The sequence below is a fragment of the Lynx rufus genome, unplaced genomic scaffold, assembly GCF_022079265.1.
Source record: "Lynx rufus isolate CCGP_SWC_20201006 ecotype Redwood Valley unplaced genomic scaffold, mLynRuf1.p SCAF_1, whole genome shotgun sequence".
Lineage (NCBI taxonomy): Eukaryota > Metazoa > Chordata > Mammalia > Carnivora > Felidae > Lynx > Lynx rufus.
In genome coordinates, this window is record NW_025814823.1 from 50,965,092 (window position 1) to 50,992,310 (window position 27,219).

The 27,219-nt window shown below is 39.9% G+C and overlaps 2 long non-coding RNA genes across 2 annotated transcripts; both read right to left on the reverse strand.

Moving 5' to 3' along the window:
- Nucleotides 1-2,783: 2,783 nt before the first annotated feature.
- Nucleotides 2,784-4,136, reverse strand: LOC124513828 (uncharacterized). The gene is made up of 3 exons (XR_006962531.1): nucleotides 3,961-4,136; nucleotides 3,218-3,359; nucleotides 2,784-3,124 (listed from the first exon to the last, which is right to left on the reverse strand). It is a non-coding gene; the product is annotated as an uncharacterized LOC124513828 (long non-coding RNA).
- Nucleotides 4,137-7,020: 2,884 nt separating this feature from the next.
- On the reverse strand, nucleotides 7,021-27,190 carry LOC124513035 (uncharacterized). Its single transcript, XR_006962281.1, has 3 exons — nucleotides 26,574-27,190; nucleotides 24,274-24,353; nucleotides 7,021-7,055 (listed from the first exon to the last, which is right to left on the reverse strand). It is a non-coding gene; the product is annotated as an uncharacterized LOC124513035 (long non-coding RNA).
- Between the last annotated feature and the right edge of the window lie 29 nt (nucleotides 27,191-27,219).

The window sequence follows — 27,219 nt, forward strand, 5'->3', positions numbered from 1 at the left end:
GATTATAGAAACCCAAGGTGCTTGCCATGCAAATGACTTCTCCAGATAAGTTCAAAGGAATGTGTTCAAAAGAGCCAGGTCCTCTCCCTAAACCTCTTTATCTCTGTTAGCCTTGAGGGCAGGAAACAGATTCTACTCTATGTATATAAATGAGAAAGGGATTGATTACAAGAATTAAGTGTTTATAAAATTGTTGGAAGGGCTGCAGGAGAAGGAACCAGGAAGTGTCCTGGGAACTACCTGGTTCAAGAACACTCTACCATAGGACTCAGGCAGACACTGCCATCAACCCAAGTGGTACAGGCACTAGGAATCCCACAGTGCAAGTGACAGATTGACTTCAGCTGCTGTAACTGCCTCTCAACACTCTCTACTCTGAGCCCAGCTTATCAATACGAGTGTCAGGAAGATAGACTCTTCTAATTTCCAAGTCTTGTGCAAATGCATCGATTTGGTAAGAACCTATTTTACATGGGGAATATTAGCTGCAAGGGAGTCATGGAAAATTAGACTTCTGCTCTCTAGCCTTTTGCAACACAAGAGAGGACACGGAAAGAGGTGAGGATGTTTAGAGGCGGAGATGTTTAGAACCAACTGACCATACCAAATTGCCCCTCAATAAATATTTTAGAGCCACCACTGCTCTGTACACATTTATTCGAGTACTCGGAATATTTTCCCAAGGATGTTTAGCGTCTGCCTCCCCTTACAAGACCTTGAGGATGGGGACAGTGTCGGCTTCATCTCTATCTCACAGGACCTCAAGACTAACTGGCAAGCGGTGCACACAACAGTGCATTAATCAATGTGCAGACAGAGCGAGACGATCTTGTATACATGCCCTTCTGGCCTCAATACACACCCCTTGTTGTACTTCCCTTCAAGATGCATGCACAGAGCAAGAGAAGAAATCAAGAGCACAGATTTTGGAGTTAGAAAGGTCTGTGTTCAAGTCTAGGTTCTGTGTGATTTTGAGAATGTATTCTCTCTGGGCCTCAGTTTCCTTACCTTTCCTTCTTTGAGGGGCTTGTTAGAAATATTGAATAAGGCACTGCATGCAAAGCACAGGATGTGACTAGTTTTTTGCCTCCCACCGCTGAATCTACACTATCTGTGCCCCTTCGGACATCTTATGTATGTGCGGTAGGGAAGATAAGAACGAAGAATAACATAATGTGAAACACGCTGCACAGAATGGCAATTTAAACTTTTTTCTGCTGGAACTAATCGTCTTAATTATTTTGCCCCTTTAGACTCTTTTATCTGAATATTTCAAAGGATGTTACAAGGACGAATTATGATACATAATTGATAACTAGATAGCTAGCTGAGGCATACAGGCTGAGTGATTTGTCAGTCTTCTTGTGAACCTCATAAAACCAGCAGCCTATTGGGGTTTTTGCTTTGTGTTTTTTTTTCTTTTCCTTTCTTCTTTTCTTCATAGTAGTGCTAGTATTATTTAGTTGTTGCTATTTCAAAGCTGATTAACTGCAAAAGCCTTTTTAATGATGGATTGTTATTGTCGAGTGTTCTGACCAAAATTACATGTTTAAGGGCAGAGAAGAATAAGAACTAGAAGGCAGGAACCAAACTACTAAATCACTCTTTCTGTTTCTAACCTGTAAAAGTTAGGGATCGTTTTGCATTTTATTATATATTTTATTTTTTTCCTCAAATTCCTGAAGCAGATTAACTTTAGCACATTAACATGGTATGGGGGTTCACAGACCCAGTTATATATTCAACCGCACCTCTAGTCAGTTCTGGGACTGGATTGAGGAAGTCAAAATCCCCAGGTTTTGATTCCTCCTGTCTAAACTTATTGAACCGAGCAATGTCCATTCCAGCTCAATGGTTCTGTGAGCCTTTGTACACAACTCCGAGGGAGGGCTGTGGACAGTGAGGAACCAACAACACTTTTCATCAGTGGCATACAGGAAGCCAAAATACAGTCTCTTTGCCTTCCTTTCTGAGTAGAAGCAGCGGCAGGTAGCAAAGAAGAGCGAATCCTGACTTGCCCTTCCAGGGCCAGGGCAAAGAAACCATAGGGTTGGGAGCTGAGAGTGGCCTGCAGGGGCCAAGCAAAGCTGGGGAAGAAACTGAGAAGGCAGCTTGCAGCTGAGAAGCCGAGGTGTTCTGGAGAGCTGCACACCCCCCAGTCTGGCAGCCCCCCAAAACCACTGAGCTATTATTGATGGCTCTGTTTAGTGATGCAATCTGCATTTCTTCACTCTAATAAAATGCCAAATACTTGAAATGGGATTTTTACACCAGGGCCTTCCATATAATGACTTGGGCCCTCTTATGACTACATCTAAACTGTGTGGGCATCCAAACTAAAGAAAAATGTAAAATTAAAAAAAAAAATCAGAACATAATTACACTAAAAAAGAGACCTTTGAAAATGAGTAATCCAAGGGTACCTGGGTGGCTCAGTAGGTTAAGCGGCCGACTTTGGCTCAGGCCATGATCTCACAATTTGTGGGTTCAAGCCCTGTGTTGGGCTTGTGCCGACAGCTCTGAGCCTAGAGCCTGCTTCAGATTCTGTGTCTCCCTCTCTCTGCCCCTCCCCCACTTGTGTTCTCTCTCTCTCTCTCTCTTTCAAAAATAAATAAACATTAAAACAAGTTAGAAAAAAAAAGAAAATGAGTAATCCAATTCTTATCTACCCTTATCCCCCTTCCTTTTTATGGGTAATAAAAATGAGAATGAGAAAAGAAATCAATGATTTGCTCAAGGTCATCCAGCTTATCAGAATTTCAGTTAACTTAAGCCATGTGATTCCTCGATCAAATCCACCTGAAGTATAGGTTATATTTGTATATGCCTTTGTGAATTATACTTGGCTACTTCTAGATTCAGCTGGAATGACAAAAAAAAAATCAGAAAACTCAGAAAAAAATTAGTGTGCCACTTCAAAGTATATATTCAGCCTGGACTTATCCCAGCAGTTGTCCATCTGTCCATCTGTCCATCTGCCCCAGGAGGTCCAGGCTGGAAGTGCCAGGGGCCCCAGGGATTCCTATGGTGAAATCCTCGAGCCCATTGTCTTCTTTGGTCTTTCATCAGTTGTTTTCCACAAGTGCCTCTTACCTTTCAAGCTCTGCCCATGAAGTTTCTGACCCTGTAAAGGGGAAATCAGACATTTCTAAGTCAGATTTCATTTAGTAATAATATTAAAGAAAAAGAAAAACACCTTGAAAACCCAGTGGCTTACTCGACAACAAGTATTTATTTCTCACGTATGAGTCTGGAGGTCAGCTGGGACGCTGCCTGTCTTTGTTCTGTGTGCGCTCTCATTCTGGGACATGACACGAGCTGAGAGCATAGCCCCATCAAGGTCCTGTTCTCACTGCGGACTGAGAGAACAAGAGCAAAAGGCTGAAGCAAACCTCATGGTAAATGTAAGGGCATAAATCATTCTCACATAAATCCACCCTCATTCTACCAGCCAAAGAAAGTTGCAAGGCTCATCCTGACTATGGGACATAAAAGCACCATCTACTTGGAGTCATGGCAAGGGTGGAAAAGAAGAAGCAGGTAGTTGGAAACAATAGGGAAACATACCACAGCATATAAATGCTGGCTTGTGAATGATGCTTTCTTGAAGCATAATAAAAGGCAACCAGCTGTACCTGGGGCAGATCGGTTAAAGAGTCTGAAAAACATAAAAACTTGCTCCAAGGCCTTTGCAAGGTGAATAGGAGTTTTCCAGACATAAAAGATTGAAAAAGCATTCTACACAGGAAAAACACTGTGAGCATTAGTATGAATACATTAAATGATGTATTTTGTTCAGAAAACTGTGAACAATCTTATAAGAATGAGTCACATTTGTTTTCCTTTCATCCTAGCTAGATAAGATTCTTCAGAGAATAAAACACACACACACATACACACACTTATGATTCAAGGGGAATCACAGGAGAAAGGTAAGGTTTAGGAAATGGTGTTGCTTACCTAGATTCCCTAAAACGTTCTCAAAAATGTTTGAGACATGACTTGGTGGCTCGGGATTCAAAAAACCACAGAGTAAAGGAAGAGAGGGTATAGCTTAGCCAAAACTTGGCACTAAAGGTTCTGAAAGGCAAGGAAAGAGAAACTGTTACTTATATGGGTCACTATGCTCAGAATATAAAAACAAACCATAAGAGGGTTCAGTTCTGGGTAAAATGGAGTAACACTCACCACCCTGTCTCTCCCACTGAATGCAGCTATAAAATCTGGACAGAATGCAGCTATTTAAAGACTTTGAAAAGTAGCAGGTAGATTAGGAAAATGGACCAAACTCCAAAGTATGACAGTGTTTACCATTGTTTTTCTCCAGAAGCTCCGGCCAGGACTTGGAGGAAACACTGGGAAAAGGAGGCATCAAAGTGGGAAGAGAGAGCCCCAGAAGAGGCCACTAGTTCAGCTCAATGAGGGGGAAAGAAGTCTACTGGCACCGACAGCAGAAGCACTTGGAAGAGCAAGCATCTAAAACTCCCCAGAAGGAGGACCTTCTTTCCTGATTGGAGGAGCTGTGGTCCCAAAGGAATGGGGGGAGGCTCTGTTGCTTTTTTCCTTTCCCTGTCCTTCCACCTGTTGGCCCCAGACACGAGTGCATTCATGGGAGTGCATGGCAGTGCGTGGTAAATAAAGTCCTAAGTTTCTGACTGCAAGTCTCTGCCTGGAGACTAAAAGAATGTCTCCAAAGAACTGGAAAGCACCAGGAAGGTCCCTGAGAGGGAAGAACACAGGAAACGGATTCCATAAGGTAACTTATGACCACTGAGACTCACCTTGAGCTGGACATGGGTGGATCTAATCCTAAACAGCAAACTAAAGACTTTAAGGACTGAACCAAGATATACACCACCACGAAGTACCTAGAACTGGCCACTGGGTGATGCACATGTGAGATGGATATGAATAGCACTAAAAAGGCTTTGAAAATGGAAGAATATTTAAGTCACATCCAACAGAGGATTGGTAAAAATGTGCAGCCTAAACCCAACTGGGCTGATTGTCTGCTAAAACAAAAAGTCAACACTCTCCCTTGGACTAAAATAATATGTACAGTTTCATAGTACTCAAACATCCAGAATACCACCCAAATCTACCCAATATACAAAGAACCAGGAAAATCTAAACTCACATGTGAAAAGAAAACACAGATGTCACCCCAAGGTGACACACATGCTGAAATTATCTGACAAAGACTTGAAAGCAGCTACTATAAATTTTACTTCTGAAGCTAATATTACATGATGTGTTAACTAACTGGAATTGAAATAAAAACTGGAAACAAACAAACAAACAAATGCATGAGTAAGAAATTGCAAACACAGTTGGAACAAATAGAGAGATAGAAAATTTGGGCAAATAAATGGAATATGGAAATAAGAACCAAATAGAAATTTTAGGACAGAAAAAATATAGTATCCAAAATAAAAATCTTACCGCATAGGCTAAATAGTGAAATGGAGATGACAGAGGGAAGATTCAATGAACTTGAACTTGAAAATAGATCAATAGAAATTATCCAGTTTAAACAACACAGAGGAAAACTGTTTTTTAAAAAAATAAATAGAGCCTAAAGAACCTATGGGACAATACCAGAAGAGCTAATATTTATGGCATAAGAAGTCCAGAATAAAAGGAAAGAGCATAATATAGAACAAAGTATTTTTTTAAACAAATGGGTGAAAACTTCCTAAATTTTATGAAATACATAAAGTACTGTGAACCCCAAATAGGATATATTATATATGTGTGTGTGTGTGTATGTGTGTGTGTATAAATTCATGCCCAGATACATGAAAACCAAATCGCTGAAAACCAAACACAAGAAAATCTCTTGAAAGCATCCAGAGAAAAATGATGCATTGCTTATATGGGAACAATGCTTTTAATTACTATATTCCTCATTAGAAACCACGGAGGCCAGAAGAAGGGAGTGCATCTATAGAATATTCCTCCTGGCAACAGCAGAATACACATTATTTTTTAAATGCCCACAGATATAGCAAGATAGACCATATCCTGGACCATTATAAAATCTTCAACAAATTTAAAAGAATTTAATTCATTCTAGAGTCCTCCAGAAAAAATATATCCACGTTCATATAGTTGCACAAGTGAATTCCATCAAACATTTAAAAAAGAAATAACATCAATTCTAAATAATCTTTTCCAGATAACAGAAGAGAAGGAAACACATATCATTTTAGAAAGCCAGCATGACTCTCATACCAAAACCAAAAGACTGAACAAGAAAGACAACCACAGATGTAAAAATCCTCAACAAAATAGCAGCAAATCAAATCCAGCAATATATAAAAAGTATGACACATTACAAGTACAAAGCTGATTTAACATTTGAAAATCAATCCATGTATCTACAATATTTTAACACTCTATGGGAGGAAAAGCACATGTTCATATCAATTGACGCAGAGAAGACATTTGACAAAATTCAGCATCCATCATGACAAAAACTCTAAGCAACATAGGAACAGAAGAGAATGTCCTCAGACTGATAAAGGACATCGACAAGAAACCCACATCTAACATCGTACTGTGTAGTCAAGTCTAAATACTTCCCTCCTAAGATAAGGAACGCAGAAAGTCCACCTTCCCACTTCTGGTCAAAATTACACAGAATTCTTAGGACAAGGCAAGAACAAAAACTAAAATCCATACACACTGGAAAGAGAGAGATAAAATTCTCTCTGTGGAAAGATGGCATGATTATCTGCATAGAAAATCCCAGTGAATCTACAATAAATATACTAAGGCAAATATATGAATTTAGCAAGGATGTAGGATACAAAGTCAACACACAAAATGAATCGTATTGATATTAGTAATAAACAATTAGAAAATGAAATCTTTGGGGCACCTGGGTGGCTCAGTCGGTTAAGTGTCCGACTTCAGCTCAGGTCACGATCTCGCGGTCCGTGAGTTCGAGCCCCGTTTCGGGCTCTGGGCTGATGGCTCAGAGCCTGGAGCCTGCTTCCGATTCTGTGTCTCCCTCTCTCTCTGCCCCTTCCCCGTTCATGCTCTGTCTCTCTCTGTCTCAAAAATAAATAAACGTTAAAAAAAATTTAAAAAAAAAAAAAAGAAAATGAAATCTTTAAAATATACCATTTATAATAGCTCCATAAGTATGAAATATTTAGGTATGAATCTAACCAAACATATACAGAATTTTTATACCAAAAGTTACAAAATGCTGAAGAAATATATCGAAGACCTTGACAAATAGTCATATCATGTTTGTAGACTTGCAGACACTGTATTTTTAAGATGCCAATTCTCTCCAAACTAGATTTAACCTAATTTTAGTCAAAAATTTTGCAGGGTTTTTGGTAGATACAGACAGGCTAATTCTAAAATTTATATGGAAGGCAAAGGAATTAAAATAGTCGATGTGATTTTGAAAACCAAGGATAAAGTTGGAGTAATACCACCACCCCATTTTGTCTTAATATAAAGTTATAGTATCAAGACAGTATATAATATTGGGAAAAGGATAGACCTGGAGATCAATAGAACCAAATAGAGAGTTCATAAACAGAATCACACAAATATGGCCCGTTCGTTTCTGACATGTGCAAATGCTACTCGTTTCAACAAAAGGCACAGAGAAATTGGTCACTCATAGAGAAAAAAATGAATCTCAATCAAAATTTCACCCCTTATGCAAAAATTAACTCAAAATGGATTTCAGATTTAAATACAGACTCAGAAGTATAAAACTTTCAGACAAGAAGAAGAGCAATTTTATGATGTTTTCAGTGGCAAAAGCAAAAGTGGGCCAAAAGTTCTTAGATATAATGGGGGAAAAAATGAGTCAATCGGAACAAATCAGCATTAAGCATGTTTGCTCTGTGAAAGATGCTGTGAACGAGGAAAGACAAGCCACAGACTGGGAGAAAATGTTTACAAATCACATATTCAACAAAGAACTTTTATCCAAAATGTGTCAAGAACTTTCAAAACTCAGCAGGAGGAAAATAAACAACCCAAGTTTTTAAGAAGGAGCGAAAGATTTGAAGGCCTCATGAGGGAGGATACAGAAGGCAATCAGCACCTGAGAAGACGCTGAACGTCGTTAGCCACCAGACAATTGCAGATGAAAGCTGAGACACTACAGCATATCTTTTAGAATGCCCCAAGCAAAATGGACCAACAATGCGAGGCGTGGCCAGCATGCGGGGGGGGGGGGGGGGGGGGGGGGGGGGAGAACTCGCAGAGGTTGCTGGCTGGTGGATAAAGAAATTGTGGTTTATATACACAATGGAGTACTACATGGCAATGAGAAAGAAGGAAATATGGCCCTTTGTAGCAACGTGGATGGAACTGGAGAGTGTGATGCTAAGTGAAATAAGCCATACAGAGAAAGACAGATACCATATGTTTTCACTCTTATGTGGATCCTGAGAAACTTAACAGAAACCCATGGGGGAGGTGAAGGAAAAAAAAAAAAAGAGGTTAGAGTGGAAGAGAGCCAAAGTATAAGAGACTCTTAAAAACTGAGAACAGGGGCGCCTGGGTGGCGCAGTCGGTTAAGCGTCCGACTTCAGCCAGGTCACGATCTCACGGTCCGTGAGTTCGAGCCCCGCGTCGGGCTCTGGGCTGATGGCTCAGAGCCTGGAGCCTGTTTCCGATTCTGTGTCTCCCTCTCTCTCTGCCCCTCCCCCGTTCATGCTCTGTCTCTCTCTGTCCCAAAAATAAATAAACGTTGAAAAAAAAAATTAAAAAAACAAAAAAACAAAAAAAAACTGAGAACAAACTGAGGGTTGATGGGGGGTGGGAGGGAGGAGAGGGTGGGTGATGGGTATTGAGGAGGGCACCTTTTGGGATGAGCACTGGGTATTGTATGGAAACCAATTTGACAATAAATTTCATATATTGAAAATAAATAAATAAATAAATAAATAAATAAATAAATAAATAAATAAAACAGTGCAACCGCTGGAGAAAACAGCTTGGCAGTTCATTAGGAACATACCTTTGCCGTGTGGTGCCCACATTCTCACTCCTAGTTATTTCCTCCGAGAAACAAGAAACATGCCCCCATAAAAAAAAAAAAAAGCTGCGTAAATGACCATAGCAGTTTTCTTCATAATAGCTAAAAACTGGAAACAACTCAGATGTCCTTCAAAGGGCGAGGAGATAAACAGTGTTACATCCACATAATGGAACACTATTCAGCTGTTAAAAAAGGAATTAATTAACGATACACACAGCTTGGATGATCCCAACGGCATCGTGCCGAATGGAAGAAGCCAGTCTCAAAAGGGTACATATTGTCTGATTTTATTTACGTGACATCGTCGAAAAGACAAAGCTGTAGCGACTGAGAACAGATTGGCGGTTGGGGATTAGGAAGCTGGTGGGGAGGTAGAACTACAAAATTAAAGCACAAGGGAGTTTGGGAGGGTGATGGAACTGTTCTGTATCCTCTTATGGTGACGCTTACCTGAAAATAGACATAGGTTAAAATTTTACTGTGCCCCTACTGACCGTACATTCTACTGATTGTACACCTCCCCAAGAGGTAAATTTTACTTTGTGTTAATTTTTAAAATAAAATGTAAAAAAATACTGGTAAAATGCCTCTAATCTTAGTACTGAGTCCTATGTAAAGTTTCTCTCATATAATATAATTTCTCTCATAATAACTGGAGTGTAACGAACAGTAATGAATACCAAATATCCTAAGGGTGAACCTATAAAGTTATTTATTCATTAGTTTATTCATTCATTTACTCATTTACTCAACAAATTCTTACTGAGCGCTCACTATTTTTCAAGACACTACCAGTCACAGGATTTAGCCACATGTATTGTAAGACTTCAGTTTGAAACATCTTCCAGTGTGGGCTAAGGGCACAACGACAAAACACAAATCGTAAAAGCAGTCCTGCATAAGCTGAACTAATACAATCTGGGTACTCCGCTATCCTTTGCCCTGACTTACATTTAGGGTGGATTTTAGAAGATGGAGAGGAATAAATGGGTTGCAATATGTAAGTATTAGTTCTCTAGACCGAGCTTTTAATAAACAGTAAGTGGCAGAGAGTTTGAGATAATATCCCTGCTAAGTACCTGGAGTGCATTACTCTATCATTTCAGTTAAATCCAGAGCCACTTGCTGGGGGCAATCAGCCCAGCTGGGGTGGAACCACTCACAAAAGCTGAAAAGTCTGATAAGTGCTCCAGCCCTTCGAGAAAGACAATCTGCTGGGGGAAGCAGAAATGGGAAAGGTCAGGAAAAATCTTTATAAGGGACTCAGAAACTATAACTTTGAACGATATAAATTTTAGATATATCCCACAGAATTTACTGTATCAAATGTTGGACCATATACCAGCTCAGTATTGGGAACTGACCACCAAAAATTATTATTTGGGTTTGGGATTTTAAAACAGTTAATTTGTAATTTGTGAAAGGTAAGGCCACTTGATGAACTGAATTTTGTGCCCCCCTCCAACCAAAAAAAAAGTCATATGTTGAAGCCCTAACCCCCAGGGTGATGGTATTTGGAAATGGGCCTTTGGGAGGTAATTAGGTTTAGATGTGGTTATGAGGATAGGACCTCCATGATGGAATTAGTGCCCTTACAAGAGAAGACACCAAAGCTTCCTGTCTCTTGCTCTCTCGCTCTCCCTCTCACTCTCCCCACTCCTGCATTCTCTCTCTCTCTTTCTGTGTGTGTGTGTGTGTGTGTGTGTGTGTGTGTGTGTGTGTGTGATTTGAGGACACAGTTAGAAGGGAGCCAGGAAGTGGGCTCTCACCAGAAGCCGACCGTGTAGACACCTTGATCTCAGACTTCCAATCTCCAAAACTGAGAGACATAAATCTGTTTATACCACTCAGTCTGTGGTAGTTTGTTGTGGAAACTGAGCTGAGTAACATCCCACTCCTAGGTCATGACAAGAGTAAAAATCATTATAATTGCTAAAATATACTGAGTGCTTAAGACACAACATATCATTTCACCCAATCATCACAACATCCTTATAAATTAAGTACTATCATCAACCCCACTTCACAAATGGTGGAATATCTTTCCAAAGTCACCCATCTAGTAATGGCAGGTGTGGGGGGTAGGCTAGACCCTGAAAGTGCTACACTTGTCCAATGCAAACTGACATAAGAACCATCTAAAATCTTTACTATTGACCCTGCATTAAGGTGCAAGTTCTAAGTAAGTGCCAATAACTGGGTGCGAGTGGTCTCTGTGGAGATCATTATAGTTAATCCATAAACTATTCCTATCAGTGGAAGCCACAAATAACGTTCTATGATTCCCAGAAGATTTCTCCCAGATAATAAAGTATATAACTAAAAGAGGTTAATGGTGGAATACGGTGTACTTAAATCTTTCCTCTAGTTGAATAACTGAAGTTTGTCAGTGCCCTCCAGGCAAAATCAATGAGGAACACATCTATATTTAAACACCTTAGACTCTTGCCCAATGCAATAAAGGAGACCACACACCCTGAGGAACCATGGACATCTCAGTAAGAGGATGTCAAAAAGAACTTAATACAGATATCGGGATTGCATTAGGTGACTTTGCGGAAATTTCAGGAGGTAAAGTTTTGCTCTGGATTGGATCCTTTCAGGAAGCAGGAGTAATTCTATAATTCTAGAATCATATTTTAGGTAGAAGGCAAGAAGTACAAAGTCAGGCTGGAGCTGGGAGTGATAAAGAAGCAGCAGTCACTCAAAGCAGGCAGGATAGGGAAATATTCAGGATTTGGGGTTTTGCCCAGTGACCGTGTTTTGTAGACAAAATTACAGAGTGGTTTTGTTTTATGTCTCACTTCTTCATGGTCACAAAATGACCTTGTCCGATGGTGCTCTGGAAGGTTCTTGTTCCAGAGGACAGCACTAAGTCCTTGCTGTAAGACTCAGACCAGCTCCTAGAGACACCGATGCCCCGCTGACAGGGCCAGGCCCACTCCCAGTTGGCTGGGGCTGCTTTTCTCTTTCTCAACCTAAACTTTCCTTTCGTTCTCATAAAATATGGCCCTGGGAAAATGAAGTTTGCAATATATCAATTAGGTAATTGGCATCGAGTTGCCTTTCAGATGGAGTGTCTAAGAAACTAATTAGCATGTAATTGTAAGGGAATAGTGTTGTCTTTTAACAAAAATGTGATAGATCACTCTCTGAATCAACAAGCTACATATTATGTAGCAGTGGGTGCCCTTTCAAAAATAACAAAACCCCTTTTAGCATTCTTCTTTGGCACACAGATTACAAAATCATTTCTCGTGTTATCAAAATGCATCTAAATGTTTTCTTAGTGTCCACTGAGTCTTTCCAAGGAAAAAAAGGAAAGAGGTCACAGAGGCTAAGGAAATATTTGGATTTCAGTAGAAGGGATTTCCCAGTGGCAAGTATAAAGGAAAGAGTGTGGGTTTTGGAGTTAGATTATTTTTGTCCAAAGCAGTGGCTGGACCACATGGCATGTGTGACCTTGAGCTTGTCATTTAAACTTTCTGTAAAATGGACATAACAACTATACCTAGCATCACAGGTTAAAGATAATTGAGATAGAAAATAAAACACTCTGTAATATCCAAAAGCATTCTAAATACTGGTCACGTTGTTACCACACATATAAAATACAGTGCTATTGATTTTAAACACATCACTGATTTCTTCAAAATAAGGATAATGATGTGAAAAAATAAACTGATCATATCAGGGTATCCCTTTAAATTAGGCACAGAATTTTTTTGATTTCTAAAAAATTCTCTGAAATTCAAAGCCAGTTTATATAAGATGTTTACCTCAGAAAAGTTAAAAAGATTCTCTGAGAGTCATATTATCTCCTATCTAACTGGCTCAAAGCCATTAATGTAAAATAAATGACCCACAGTATCATATTGATTTATTATTTCATCTTGTAAAAAATATTCCAGTCCTCGGGGCTCTGAGGGCATATAATTTTCAAAGACGAATAAATAGTGAGACTAACTTGAAATTAAAGGCACAGAAAATGGCTATGTTCTGTGAAAGCGGGTTAAATAGGTAGTTCAATCCATATGCATGTATAAACAGAGAATTGGAAGTAGGAGTCTCTGCCTGGCTCTTTAGGTGCAAAACCTTAAGGAAGAAAAGAAACAACTTAGTGAATAAACAATAGACTTGAAAGAACATGTGATGAGCAAGGGTCTGAATGAAATTCATTGGGTTGTCTGGAGGAGGCAGAAATAGAACACATGGAGACTGGTGGAGCTCAGGACAAGAGGTCCCACCATGAAGACACTGTGCATATTGAAGCCAAGTCAGGACGCAGCGATGGCCCGGCCTCCACCAGGCAGTCCAGGCCATTGCTAACGCCCAGAAGCACCATGGGTGCAGAGTCAAAGCCCATACACCAGCCAGTCTCCTGCTGCCTACACCACAGAGCTACACCAGCTATCCTCCCCATTGGAGTTCAGCAAGGACTATCCTTTGACAGCAGCCAGCATTGACCAATGGCCATTGACCAACCAGTAGAAGTGACACCCGTGAGAGCTCCCAAGGCTCTGTTTGGTCTCTATCAACCTGACTTTTGTGTAAAGTCCCCTTGTCCCGAGAAATTCACAAACTCCAGGTCTGTATGGGGATGTGAAGCATGACATCTGGTGAAGTGGTCAGGGTGCAAGAGAAACCCTACATTAGCTGCAACTGAGCAAACCCAATCCAAGATGCCCCTCTCCAGGTAAAAATGTATGTTGAATTAATGCGATAAAAAAACAGAATTCCCATCCTCCTCCAAATATCCTTGAGGATCCCAAACTTCCAAGACAGTTGTTAGACCAAAGAGATTACCACACCGTCCTAGTCATTTCTGATCCTTACCGAGTCCCTTGATAAAGAAGTCAAGTTTTATTTGGGAAAAGTAGAGCAAATAAAGTAGACTTTCAATCAGCATTTGTCAATAATTAATTTTTTTTCATGTTTTTATTTATTTTTGAGACAGAGAGAGGCAGAGCATGAGCAGGGGAGGGGCAGAGAGAGAGGGAGACACAGAATCCGAAGCAGGCTTGAGGCTCTGAGCTGTCAGCACAGAGCCTGACGCGGAGCTCGAACTCACGGACCAGACCGTGAGATCATGACCTGAGCTGAAGTCGGACGCTCAACCGACTGAGCCACCCGGGCGCCCCTAACCGATAATTAATTTTTGTGAACAGATACACATTTAATGGACTGCCCTGTGCGCACTCTACCCTTCCTCACTGCGCATCATCAGCAGAGTTTAGAGGCTTGACCCTGCTCCAGGGTGAGCACTAAGCAGACTCTACCAACAACGGAAATGTCTTCACCCATGCGAGCATCAAGAAGCCCTCCAAAGCCAACAGCTCATGGCATTTCCGAGGAAACAGCCATCATTTCAGGAAGAGGCGTGTGACTCAGATCACGTCAAAGAGATATCAGGGGAAACTTTCCAGAGAGAGGGAGTCACCGGTAGAAATGTTTTCTCTCTCTTCTGCCACAATTGTTGAGAAAGCAGATAGCTTCAGGATTGAGGATTGTACCTTGAGGATTGTCAGAGATCCAGCTTTAGCCTGAAGCCTCCACTGGAAACACCAGACAAAATGAAAAAAATCTGGATCCTTTATTGCACCCTATGCCACTGGATCAACCTACCCTGATGCCAGCCCTGCTTCTGTTAAGTGACCGTATATAGTTCCTCAACAATTTAAGCCAGTTAAGTTTCTGTGACTTGTGACCAAAAGCAACCTAATTGATACATATGGCTATGATGCCAGTTTAAGGAAATTCTATATTTGTGGCTTTAGAGGCCAAGCCATTTCCTATACATAGAGCCGATTTTCACCTGAAAATGCATCCTGTTCTGGCATTTTCCCAAACAATGGCTTGTCCCTCAGATTAAAAACCAAAAAGAATTAGAAGGCCTCAGGAGAGGATCAGAGTTAAAACACCCTTTCTTGGCCCTGTTGCAAAGGGACCAAGTGAAGAAAGGTATTTTCTGGAAACAGAAGTGAAATGTAATTGGGAAGCTGGGACATGAGGGAATCTGGCTGAGATGTTCTTTTAGGAGCAATGGTCAGGTTAGCTATAGCTACAGCTATAATATTGTATATACTGGCTGTAATTTTCTGCCTATAACTTCTGTATTTTATGCCTTTGCTTACCTATAGTACTTTAAAACGTCCACTTTGAAAGCTCTAGTCCATCTCTGCTGTTCTAAGAGAAAATTGAAGACCTTTTAAGGGATTGAGTGTGTATCCATAATGGTATAGGAATTCAAGCGGGAAGACTCTAAGAAAAAAGAGAAAAATTAGAGCACTGGATGCTGACTACTCCCCTTTGGAGATTCTCCTCCAGGGCTTGACCCAAGAGGTCCTAGGTTTTATTTTGCTGATGAACATCACGTCCCTTTGTGGCACTCTGCTGACCTTGGGGGGTATGTTGGATTATAAATGGACCAGACTCAGCATCTAGATGGCCTGAGCAGTCATCTTGGTGACAGGTGCATAGTCCCTGTGTAGTGTTTCTCCCCTCAAGAATGCCCAGGTTACCAGAGTTGCTGTCTAGGGTGCTCATAAAATCCTCGGGCATGAAGCACACCCAGTCTGCAGGGTGAACTCGCTTCCTTTCACGAGGCACACGCAGCTTGAAAAAGGAGGTTCTCTGAATCAGTACCAGAACACCACTTTATAGACGTTAAGACCCTGCCCATCCATTTTAGAGGATCTTGCACATTCTAATTTCAACAGAAAATCAATATATGGAAAGTAATTCATGTATCAGCACAATCAACAGTACACAAAGCAAAGACTAGTAAAGTAAGCTTTTTTTTTTTTTTTACTATTTGGAGTAAAAAATGTTATGGCAATTTTTTTTTTCTCCCAGTTGCTCAGCAAAAGAAAATACAGTTTTCAGATGCCCACCTTTACTGGCTGGCTGTAGATCTATTTGACTTTAATTGCCTCTTTTTTGTAGCAATTTTAATCTGCTATATGAATGCACCAGGCTTAGTTACCAAAAAAGCTGCAGAACCATTTCATGGGGAAAACAACAAAGTCCCTGAAAGAAAACAAACCTAACAAACAAAATGCCATAGAAATTCTTAGCAATGTAATTAATGGTTTTTTTTTTAATTTGATTGGATTTTTCCGCGTGTCTCCAAGCAATTGCACACATTATCAGTTGCTTCTTGTGCAATTTTAATTCAGAGCGACAAAACTATTTTTCAATTCTAAATAGACTTTTAGAATTAGCTTACTGTTTCACTTTTACAACTTATTTCAATCCCAAATACATGTTTTATTTGAGCTTTTTAAAAAAATTATGCCATGGTATGAAATAGTCAATCTTTGCCCTCAAGTTTTGGTCCATGGTTATATTTTTCTTGTTTTAAAGTTAGAAAGCACTCAAGAGAGACACAGCAGCACTCTCCTTTAGAATGTCTCAGCTATGTACTGTATTTGAACATGATTGATATTATGTAATGTTTTTGAGTTCTTTTGAAAACAGAAAGTCCAAGACATCAAAGAAAATCTCTTAGATATGTACCACTCCTTTGGTTAAAAATGGAAAGCTAATCTTTGGAGCAGGAATTTGTAGTGACGCCAGATCTCTGCTTTTGATTATTATTATTTTTGTTATTGTTCAGTAACTGATTCATAGGCAGTAAAATATAGGACACCCCGAGACCCATTTTCAGCACAGCAAGCGTTATGGGATTTTGCCAGGCAACTTGCAATAACCTCACTGTGCAATGAGAGATGTGTTTCCACCCACCATGCTGAAATTGATGCCAGTAGGACTGTACTCAGAATACAGTAAAACTGAAACCAATAGGCTACACCATCTCTGGTTGGGCAGGTAAAGCACAAAGACAGTTGAAGATTTGGTAGGGATCAGTTAATTTGGACAAGGGATACTGTCCTACTGAAATCATTTAAGTCCTAATTAAGGTCTAGGAACAACTCTTCTCAATGATCAAATTAATTATATAATTGTCAGATATTGCTTGCAAGTGTAGACAGGTCTGTTTGCATAAGGCACAAATAAATGTGATTCAGATACCCAGAAGTTCTGATTTACCAAGGTTGCCAAGATGGTCTGTGAAGAGTGGATGAGGCAGTTCACTTCCCTGATCTTTCTAAGGCCATTAGATGACAACTAAATACAGCTAACAGAGTCATTGGTTACACCTCATTCCTTGAGGAAGGTACAGACTTTTGAGGTTACGCATTCACACATCCTCTTCTTCTTCCCACAAACGTGTAGTGGGACCATATGAACAAGGCACTGTTGTAGAGGCAGACACAAGCCTGCTGTCCCGTGGCTGTCCACAAGAGGAGGAGTGACACGAACCAGGCAGCTGTCCATTCTATTTCTACTGTAATCACAGCACGACCTTCAGAGCCAGACAGACCTGGAGCACAATCTGGGCTCAAATCTCAAATACTTACCCCTTGTGTGCCTTTGGGCAAGTCACTTAATTTCTCTGAGAGTTGATTCTCTTATATGTAAAAAGGCTATAGTAATACCTTCCTCACAGAGAATTTTAGGATTCAGATAATCTTGGAAAATACCAAGGAAAGTGCTCAAGTGACAGTTCTCATTCAAATGATGACAATGACAACGATGATGATGATGATGATGGTGATGACAAGTCTTAAATGGGTAAGGAAGATAATTACTAGAACTTTAAACAGCTATAGTTGACTATATGTATAACTTAAAGGATATCAGAAACACTCTAGCACTAACCTCCAATGGAAATATACCCCATCTTGAAGTCTATTCTTTAGGAATTAATGCCTTTGAATCAGGACCTTGTGCCCTGTTAAAATGCAAAAGCAAGGAAGCAGGAACACACATAGATATTTTCAGTGATTAACATCTTAGGACGAATTATTTCATTATGTCCTAAATGGAGGACCCACTTGACAAGGCTTTCATTTGTGGGGAAGAGGAGGAGTAGGTCCAGAGTATAGGGTATTGTCATCATGCATATATGGGCCTGCACTGTTAAGAGTATGAAGACCCAGAACATGTGGTCAAAAAAGAGAAAGGGAGAAGGAGAAATGACAGTAAGTGGAAAGACGGGAAATTTTTAAATAATGGCTAACATATGACAAAGACTATTCTGAAGACCTTAGAGTCTCACAATAATCTTTAAGGTATATACTATTCATAATCCCAGTTTACAGCCGAGAAATTTGAAGCAAATCAATGTTAAGTAACTTCCCCAAGATATACAGGTAATGTGAGTGGCAAAGCCAAGATCCATGCTCCAACAGCCTGTCTCCAGAGCCTTCTAATAACTGTCCCCAAAAGGCTCTTTCAGCTCTTTGGTCACATGACTGGTTTGAACTTTGTGACATTTAGCCAGTGTATTAGGGTTCTCCCAAGCAGAACCAAGAGGGCATATATACGTATTATACATAAGTATATAGAAGTATTATAAGGGATTGGCTCATATGATTATGGAGGCTGAGAAGTCCCATGATCTGTCATCTTCAAGCTGGAGGTCCAGGACAGCCAGTGCAAACCTGAAGGTCTCAGAACCCAGGGAGCCAATGGTGTAAATTCTCAGTCCAAATCCAAAGGCCCAAGAACCCGGAGCATCAATGTCTGAGAACAGGAGAAGATGATATCCCAGCCTAAGCAGAGAGAAAATCTATCCTTCTTGTCTGCCTTTTTGTTCTACTCAGGCACTCAATAGATGGGGCCCACCCCCATAGCCAAGGGCTATCTTATCTTCTTCACTCAGTCCACCAACACAAACGCTAATCTATTACAGAAACACCCTCACAGACACATCTAGAAATAATGTTTTGCCACCTATCTGGGCATCCCTGAGCCTGGTTAAGTTGACACAGAAACTTAACCATTTCAGCCAAGATTTTCAACATCCTTGGTATGTTGAAGTCCACCCTCGGAAGCAATGAGAAGGCCCATTTTGATATCAGGAAATTTCTGAGCGTACAACACAAGGGTGGAAAATAGCAATAAGACCAAAGGATTCTTGTGTCCTACTACTTTGATGGACAATGTCTGAAGAGAGTACAATATGTGCTGACCTACAGGTAAGGCATTTTGAAATCTCTTTATAAAGAAGGGACAATAGCTTACCTTTGAGCACAGCTGTTAAAGTGTAGTAAAAAGAGAAAGGGAGTGTTTTTTTAGACAAGGCAAGACATTGATGCTTAACAAAACAGGGCTCCTATATCCATCTCTGTGGTAATAGATGGAGCAGGAACACTACAACTTTTACTTTCTGGCAGTAAGTGCAGCTGTGATTGTATTTGACATTGGAAGCCCAAAGCTCTGCAGAAATTTCTGTGATGCAGGAGTTTGGGAACATGGGCAGGGGGTGAAGGGACAAGGAGCATGTGAAATTTCTTAGCTAAAAACAGGGACAGCTGAGGAACATCTTGTGGGGTGGGGTTTGAATCTTTTGCTCCCAATCTATGATAGTTCTCAGGGGGTTGGCTTGAATTAAAACTAAAATGAATTCCTCACCCTGGAGACCAGCATGTCCTTTATAGTTTCCGGCTTTAGCTTGGGACAACTTCTAAGTCTTATTACTAATGTTCCTCTTTGCCATCTCAGCTCAGCTGGCAGAAATAGGATGTTAGCTCCCCTACTGAGGAGGATTACAAATGAAAGTCAAGGATCAAAACGTGGGAGAGGCCTTTTTCCTCCCCATAGACTAATCTTTTAATTTTCATCAGTGTTATAACTGTGGGGGAGGGTATAAAATCAAGAAAAAGAATGGAGGAAGCTGGCACTTCTAAAATGACTTCCAGACCTATTAAGAAATCAAAGCCAAAATATTCCCCCGGGTATGATAACAGTTTTAAAGGAAGACATTTCAAGAAATGTTTTTCTTCATATTCACAAAACCTAAGCTTCCCCTCCCCATAGTATTCTATGTTTTTGCAACTTGTAAAGACTTCAAAGAAAAAGAGTAAAAATATAAGCATATATTGTTTTTAGATTGCATTTTAGATTATATATAAGATTCTATGTTTAGATTTTTTATAAATATATAGTATATAACATTACATATACAATATATGTAATCTAAAACACAACCTTTTTTTAATGCTTATTTACTTATTTATTTTGAGAGAGAGAGAGAGAGAGAGCAGGAGTACAGGGGCAGAGGGAGAGAAGGAGAGAATTCCAAGCAGGCTCCACACTTACCATGGAGCCCAACACGGAGCTCGATCTCACGACTGTGAGATCATGACCCGAGCTGAAGTCGAGAGCCAGACGCTTAACCGACTGAGCCACCCAGGCGCCCCTAAAACACAATCTTTAATCATTCATTATCCCTCCAGTCTTATTCAGCAGGGACAGAATAAAAGTTGAAGTTATCAAGCATATTAAAATAGATGAAGAACACTTCTTCAGGACTATTCTTTATGGAAATATTTTTTATTGTCACAAAAAATGTTTCTAACCACTAGAACACAAAAAAACGTGCAGATATATAAAAGCTATAAAAGTTTCTGAGAACTTGTAGTTAAGAGGAAATCTACCTCTAGAAAAACACACACCCCTTTTTATGTATATAGCTCTGTGTGAATCACTTTGAAATAGGAAGAACACAATGATACAGTAAAAATCAAACCTGATTTTAATCAACTTTTTCATGCATAATAAGGTTATTAGGATATGCAGTTTTGAGCTCTTGGTAGATTTATATGTGCTTGCCTGAAGTTTTTACACTAGAAAACCCAGTCATCAAATATCTCAACTTTGTTGGGAGAGTTTGCTAGTCAAAGCTCACTGCAGCTCTCACAGGAATGGGGAAATGCTCTCTCTACCAGCATCCCCTAGCAGGAATGGAGGATTTCCATCCTCACCAAGGATCCATTTGTGCCCTCTGCAGCAGGCAGTGGGAGGTACCTAAGTCTATTCCATATTCTAAGGCCTATGTGAGACTAGAAATCATGCAAGCCAAGTGGTCAGGAAAACTCCTTGTATTGTACGTTTCGTCTTATTGTCCCCAGATAGACACATACTGGTCAGACCATGTGTACTGATTTTTCACGCAAGAAATATGGTCACCATATGTTCAGATTTCTATGTTTTACCAAGTCTATTTCCTCCTCCCCCCCCTTTCTTTAGCAGTTTATGGTTTCTTTTCACTGACAAATTGCCAATTCTTAATTTATAAAACAGACTAAGTGTAAAGTAACCATAGTGAGGAAACCAAAACAAAGAAAAAATAAAACAAAATGAAATAAGAGATCAAAATATTTCCCATCACAGAGGTATGATCTGTTCAACCTTGGAGCCTCAAGGGGAGCAAAAACTACTCAGAGGTGGCCCAACTATGATGCTCTATGTTTTATATCTGTTTGGCTGGGGTGGAGGAAGGGGGTGGGGAGACTTGTTCAATTTGCAAACAAGCCAGCTTCCTCAAACAAGTGCAAAGGAACTGAGAGGTTATTGAGCATTTTGAGAGAACACATTTTCTTAGTCTGACTTTGTTGACATAAAAACAAAATATTTCAGATTAGGACACCCCAAGAAATTCCCCAATCTGCTGTAGTAGTTAAAAGTGTCTTAGTAGGATCTCATGAAAGTAGTAAGCAAGTACCTTTCATCTGAGGTTCTCTCCTCTCCTTCAACTCCTCAGATACTTGGAGCTCTCTCCCAGACTGTCTTGTTAAGTCTGACATCAGTTAGAATCCCCCATCCCAAGGCCAAGTCGCTGCCCTGATTGAGGATTACAGATTCTCTGTTCAAGATTAAATACCTGCCTATTCTCACATGCTAAAACTTCAGTTATTCGTCTAAATCCCACCCCTCTCCAAATTGAGGACAGACTTGATCAGAGAATAAAAGGAGTGAAAATGCTTCCCGTATCATAAGGAATGTTCTCCTTTCCTCTAGCTTACCAGTGGTATTAACCTACCCAAGAATGTTTGCTTGAAAGGAGATGGCCAGAATGAGGATATGGAATAGAATTTGCAGAAGTGACCTTTGCTGTGTATGCCTAACATGGTGTAGGAGAGACAGATGTTGTCACTTCCTGCTGTGGAAGCTTGTAATTTATCAGCTCTCAGGTTGCAGGGATGAGGAGAGACCACCCTCTCTGCTTCCAAGCTACTTTTTATCCTCACACTGTCTCCAGGCTCACAAGTTACTTTGATGTCTTGATTATCTTCCCCAGCAGCTTTGTGCTTGGGATAGTGTCCCAAATAAGGGCCATAAGCACTGGAAAGGAATGCTCCCCTCTCCCAGGTTTAATTTCTACTGCCAGTCCCCATGGCTGGCTGATGGTGTTTTGATTGGTGTTAGTTCATCTCTGAGAGTCTCTTCATCTCTGGAAGCACTAGTAATGACAAAGTCCCTGAGCTGCAGAAATAACAATCGGTCCTCACTTCAATATCTTCACCAAGGCTGGGATACGTGAAGAAAAGAAACCCATTGGTGAAGAGTCAGTGGTCAATAACACATTTTGGCTTCACAGAACACTTTTGTTCCAAGGTCAATGAACTGTGTTCAATCAACTTTAGATAATCTCTTCTCTCCTTGCTTCACCCTTCCTTCCTTTGATCCTCAAGGCTATTCACCATTCCCCTAAACTGCTAAGAACATTCATGTCTCTATCTTTTCCTCAAACTGTTCTGTCTAGAATTCCTTATGACAAACTATGTCTGAAAAGAAAGCCAAAGAGAGCTTTTGAAGATAACTCCAATGGTGCCCAGTCCAGATAGACAGAAGGAAAGTGGTAGCATTAAGTGAATTAAGATGCAGACACAGTGAGGGACAGATCTGGGAGGTAAGGGGATAGAGGAGATAATAAACTTGAGGACCTGTTTAAGGTATCTAAGGACCCATCTTTAAGGTATCTATGAAACATTTCGGAAGAGAGATCTATGTAGCAAGTAATTCAGGCGGAGGTTGGGGATGATGATACATACATGAGAATCGTTAAAGCAATGATAGATTAAGAGATTTTTAAAGGAATGATAGTAGAGAGAGAAAATAAATAAGATGAATGGAGACAGCACCTTGGTAAATGCATGAAAATAAGCACAAAAAATGTAAACAGTGTAATAAAATTCCCCCAAAATGAAGCAGACAGGTAGAAGAACCAGAAGACTCCTTGGTCACAGAAGCCAAGGAAGGAGCAACAGTGTCAAGTAATAACAAGATGCTAAACAACAAAAGAACTGAAAAAAAAAAATCATTAGATATGGTAATTAAAAGATCAAGCAAACCTTGAGTGGGAGGCACCCAGTTAACTTTGGCATGGGACTGCCTAGGTTTGCACCCTAGCTGAAACTCTGTGACCTTGGGCAGATTATTTATTCTTGCCTCTGCGTCCACATTTATAAAATGGGGATAATGATAGTGCCTACTTTGGAGAGTTGGCATGAAGATCATGAAGACATGATCGTGAGGTAACATGTTTCAAGTGCTGAAACCACTGCCTGACACAAGCTCTACATGGATGTTTGCTACTTATTCATTATTATAAGATTTCAAGGAGTCAGAAAGCAACACATAGATGGTCTAGCATATTAATCTTTGAAGAGGCGTGGCAATAAATTGAAAGGCAGAAATAGGGCACTATCTTCAGTAGGAAAAAGAGTACAGGCACGTTACCTTTTGACTTTTCCCCACAACAATACCAAAAGTAAAAGAAAAGAATATCAAACTCATGGATAGTTACAACATAAATACTAGTAACAGGGAAACTGAAGTTCTTGTCAAATACTAGAAAATAGCACCAAAGTCCAATGGGCATTCCTAATCTGACTTTTTTAAAACGTGGTGGTCAACACCTATTGGTTTAATTTACCAAAGGCATATTTTTATTTTCACCAACTCTGTGATTATTTACCTTGGCAAATCAAGTATCTATCAAGTTTAATCCTTAGTCTCATTGTCTCTAGTATGGTTTCAAGAAGCACATGTTGCATTAAAATAGATTTATAAATAAAGCAATTCACTCTTTCCAAAGAAACATTAAGGAATAACTAATCTAAACAGCACATGTTATTACTTTAAGTAAGAACAAATGGAACACTTGGGTGACTTGGTTGGTTAAGCGATGGACTCTGGATATCGGCTCAGGTCATAATCCCTCAGTCATGGGATCAAGCCCCACGTTGGGCTCCACACTGAGTGTGGAGTCTGCTTAGGCTTCTTGCTCTCCCTCTCTCTCTCTGTCCTTCTCCTGCTCTCACTCTCAGTCTCTCTCAAAAACAAATAAATGAACTTAAAAAAATAAAGAACAGATTTTATGCTTCCCCAAATAATTTTACCTTAACTCTGGGCATCAATCATCTCATAAGGCGTAAACAAAATAATTCTTCTCTTTAATTATGTAAATCCTTAATTACATCTGTGAGTGAAAAGTAGGAAATAAAGTAAGGATTTGTTATGAGGAATATAAGGTACATTTTTCAAATTAAAAAATGACTATAGTTTTTTAGTTTTCCCAGGATTCGGTGTCCTTTTGCTAAAACAGTATTCCGTTGTATTCTTATTCCTTACCCTTACAAAGCTTCCATTCACATCAAAAGTATGTTCAAGACCCTGACCTTGATCATAAAAGTTCTCTTTGTCTTCATGATTACATCTGGTAGAACTTAGCTGGCCACCTGCTATCACTTATTTTATTTAGTATCATACAATAGTTTGACCTGTTCCACAGAGCCTTTCAAGTAAAGTTTCGTTGGGATATTTTTGTTATGCTTCTTTGTCTTTTTTTTTCTTTTTGAAGTAAGAGAAACTAAGATCACAGGAAAAGATTTTTAATTTTTAACCCAATTAATGAGTCACATTTGGAAAGCAAAACAACCAGGGTTTTCACAAGCAAGTTATCAACTGACCATATAGAGACCAGCAGAGCCTGGCAGATGTGCATGATTTGTCAACGTACCTACGCCATGGGCCACCAATGACTCTAACAAAGAATCTTAGTCCTACAGCAGGTTCCTTTTTGAAAGGACATTTTTCAGTTTCTGAGAATTTGCAAGGACACAAGCTTGACTTGGGAAGCAAAACTCATGAACAGGGATTGATTAAATATAAGCAGAGTGTCAAGCAGTGGGAAACTGTAAGGGCAGTCAGAGTTGGGGAAGAAAGGACATCAACAGTAAGGAACAGAAGTGAACATCCACCTAACTGGAAAGGTAGTAAGGATGAGGAAGCTTTCCGGGTAGCAAAACTGCAGGCAGGAAAAATCCCAGCAGCCACTTCTGCCCAAGAAGAGCAAACACTGGCACCTGGAAGGGTCCCCAGTAACAGCTCAAACGTACACCTTCCTTTAGATGCGCCATGTTCAGTCACACACTTCTTTTTTCAATTATTTTTTTAAGTGAGTAGGGGAGGGGCAGAGAGAGAGAGAGAGGAGAGAGAGAGAATCCCAAGCAGTCTCCACACTGTCAGCGCAGAGCCAGATGCAGACCCATGACACCACGAGATCATGACCTGAGCTGAAACCGAGAGATGGAGACTTAACCAACTGAGCCCCCCCGGGCGCCCCACATACACTTCTCTTTTTATCCGGAACAACAGAGGTTAGTTATAACTTGACATTTTATCTCTCTTATAACTCTCCTAAATTTGTAAATTATAACAGAAATGTCTCATATGACAACCTAAGCACTAGACTGAAAAACAGAAAAATGGAAACTTAAAAATGTGTGCCCCCCTCCTCCAGAAAGAAATTCCTGGGTTTTTTTTTTTATGGTTTATTATGTATGGTTACAGACAATTTTCCAAAAATATTTGTGCTTCAGGTTTTCTTTCCCCCAGAATTGTGCTGCTGCACATGACACCGAGCCCTGTGTGACCCCAGGGAAAAGCTGACCACGGTCTCCCCGGTGAAGAGTAAGCAAGACAGCTGCTGCCTGCAGACGCTGGTCTGGGGAACAGACCTGATCCTGGCTGTGGGTACTGGCCACAGATCTGAAGGGACATCCGCCCTCCTGGAAACTGTTATGGCTTACTGCAGGGTGTTTAATTCTATTGATAAATTGACTTTAAAATGACATAGCTGATTAAGCCATTTCAAAAAAATAGCATGGGTTTAGACTGAACATTGTACTAAAAAAAACCTGGTACTCTGCCTCACTGCCAAATTTGCCAATTGACTTGTTTTGTTGGGGGGGAGGGGTAGTCAGCCCAATGGCCACTCACCAGTTTTCTGGATCATTGATATGGCTGTACAGTTTCCCTCATGCTCCTCAAGCCTGTGACCGCTAACTCCACAACTAGACATGCAAGGACCTTGAAGGACACTTGATAAACCATATTCTATCCCCCATCAGTACCAGGGTTGATCCAAGCTGCTACTTTTTGGTTACTGCTTATTCCAATTTTCTATTCAGTCTTTCATTCTCTGACCCAACTGACGAGTCAGCAGAAATTGCACAACTAAATCCCGCATACTTGAATGTATGTTGCCGAATTCAGCGAAGAATATTGAACAAGTGCTTAATGTGTTTCCTATAGTTAGCTGCCACACAATAGTAGTCATTTTTAAAAGGTAAGAGGGAGAAGGGGGCTGTTGATTGAAATTCTGTTCCTTGATGCAGAACAGACAGTAATAACTTACCAGAAAAATATCCGATCCTTGCACAGGTAGCTCAGGTTCCTTTAAATAAATAGGCATGTCAACCGTGTTACCTTTTTATCTCAACAGTGGTACCAGGAAATAACCTTTCTAAGCAAGGAACACCAGAAATTTGAAGTATGCCAATAAAATCTAGATTTCTGACTAAACTTATTAATATGCCTCATTACCAGACTACAGCAAATGACAATATATTTTACATTACTGAAAATACTGTATGTTTCATTAAGAAAATATTGTATGTTTACATTATTCATCAGTAAATGTGGGGGTCAAAATGCCTCATAGTCAATATGTAATATGTACATATATTACATATATATATTATATAATATATGTAATTATGGCATCATTGTATAAGAAAAATAACAGAAAACAAGGAATTATTTCATATAATTCTAATCTTGGCTCTTCCTCGATATGATGTTAGCCTAATACTTAATCTTTTCAAGTCCACTTTCAAATTCTGAAAAAGAGAAGATTAGAATAGATGCTTGCTTAGACTTCCCATAGCTGTAAAATATCATTGAGTTAGACTCAAAACGCATAAATATCTAAAATATATAAATAAAAAGCAAAGCACAAAAAATACAGTCAATAAGGGGTGCCTGGGTGGCTCAGTTAAGCG